This window comes from Oratosquilla oratoria, chromosome 41 (genome assembly GCF_046742065.1).
Source record: "Oratosquilla oratoria isolate Oo_2021 chromosome 41, ASM4674206v1, whole genome shotgun sequence".
NCBI classification, from domain to species: domain Eukaryota; kingdom Metazoa; phylum Arthropoda; class Malacostraca; order Stomatopoda; family Squillidae; genus Oratosquilla; species Oratosquilla oratoria.
The window spans coordinates 33982871-33985370 of NC_134817.1; positions in this window are offsets into that span (position 1 = coordinate 33982871).

The window sequence follows — 2500 nt, forward strand, 5'->3', positions numbered from 1 at the left end:
TCTCTCTCTCTCTCTCTCTCTCTCTCTCTCTCTCTCTCTCTCTCTCTCTCTCTCTCTCTCTCTCCTCTCTCCCTCCTCTCCCTCCCTCCCCCTCTCTCCCTCCCTTCCTCCCTCCCTCTCTCTCTCTCTCTCTCTCTCTCTCTCTCTCTCTCTCTCTGAATCCAATAGTATGTTACTTACAAGGATAGAATCGCTGGTCAGCTAGAGCCCATACAAACAACATTCCCTTTTTCGTATATAACGAGACACTGGGAAGGAGGGCTGGAGAGGAACTGGGTATGGACTGGAAGGGGGGGGGGGGCTGGATGCTGGAAGAGGGTTGGAGGGGGGCTGGAGGCTGGAGGAGGGTTGGAGGGGAACTGGAAGGGGGCTGGATACTGGAAGAGGGTTGGAGGATGGGCTGGATACTGGAAGAGGGTTGGAGGGGGCTGGATAAAGCAGAGGTGACCAAGGGTTGGTTTTAACTAGCCCGCGAGGTAACAATTTAGTATTTTCTTTAATTGTAAAAACTATAGTAACTCAAATCGAAAAAAAGAAATGTAATCTTTCGGGTCCCTTATGACCATTTGGCCCGCGGACCACATCTGGTCCTTCGGACCATATTTGGACCCCCGGACCACATTTGGCACTGCGGACCACACTTGGCCCGCGGACCACGGGTTTGACACCCCTATAGTCTACACGGACTTTCTTTTGATTGGGGGGGGGGACACCACGGTAATGAATAAAATCGTCAGACGGTAAACAGAGTAAAAATGAATAAATGAACATTAATTAATAAATAAATAAAATCAGAAAGTCAAAAGAGAAAATAAAAGGAAAAGTTTCGGACGACAAGCAGAGTAAAAATAAATAAATAAGTAAATGATATCAGAATGGAAAAAAAAAAAATAAAGAAAGAAAAAGTATCACCCGGTATGGAAGGTCGGCACTGGAGTTGCCATATGATTAATTACTTCACCATTTTTTTCGTGTTTCAGCTTAGGATCCCGTCAATTGAGAGCTGCAATTAATAACATGCATTAGCATACGCCAACATTTTTCCCGTTTAATATTAGCTTTTTGTTGTTACTTATTATTTCGTTATTATTCTACTATTATCTTTTATTATTACCTTTACCGTTTATGTTACCTTGGAGACCAACGGTTTTTTGTTGCGGCAAAGTGTACATAATTAATTTTATTTCATTCCGTATGTGTGTGTGATAATTAACTTTTTTACACACAAATTCGTTTATTTATTTCACTTATTAAGTAGTTCTCGTTCGGAATTATCAAAAATCAGTTCTTTTTCTTATAATGACGATGATAACGACCCAAATAGAAACAGATTTATCATTCTAATCAAGATCACTGTTGGATTTATATATATATTTATCCTTTGTTTAATATTTTTGTAAGAATAAAACACGTGAAGTGTAAAATAATAATTCTATGTAACTATGAAATTAAGCTGCGTTGATTAAAGTTAATGTAGATTTGATGAGCTATTCAACTGTCTTAAACATTCGAGAAGATAAAATATAGACAAGAAAAATCCACTCTTAACATTTCTGTTGAGATTTTATCCACAAGATACCAAATATCGAAAACATATCCCCTCACTGTTAAAGTATTACACTTCTTAAATATATATACAGTATATATACATACATATATATATATACATACATATATATATACATATATATATATATATATACATATATATATATATGTTACAGTAAGAACACGTACCTAGGGATTACGCGTAATCCCTGAATGTTTCAGTGAATACGCGTAATCCCCGTTTCACTAACCTAACCTAACCTAACCTAACCCAGGTTAGGTTAGTGAAACGGGGATTACGCGTATTCACTGAATAAACATTCAGGGATTACGCGTAATCCCTAGGTACGTGTTCTTACTGTAACATATATATATTATATATATATATATATATAATATATATATATTATATATATGTATATATATATATATATATATATATATAGTTAACATTGTCCATTGCCCATTCCATCATCTTTTACACTTTAGCGTATACAACGATGTACAATTTAGGCGTTCAGTGAAGCATGCCGATTTAGAAAAAATAATGACAACTGTTCCTTCAAGGTTTACCGAATAGAAACCCGCATCCTCACAGTGGCCGGCAACGATCCTCGCGACTTCTTCCATAGATCTCTCCGAGAAGAGATTTAGACCGTTGCTTGTGTTGCGTTACTGTGGATCTGTTGCCTATAAGAAGACCTTTTGGTCCATAGAGAGCTCGGTTGTGAAACAAGAAGAGAAAGAGAGCAGTCGCCGGTTGGTCGCTCTCTTCGTTTTTTTTTTTTTTTTTTTTCTGTGGCACTTAGGTGCCTCACTCAAAGACTTCTTCTTCCCCATCATCAACCTCAATGGCACTGACCTCACCCGACCTGACATAGGATCCTGACCTCAGGACCTGGCCTCACTCGCGGCTGTCCTTTACAAAGGAGAGTTTGACCTTTTCTCACAC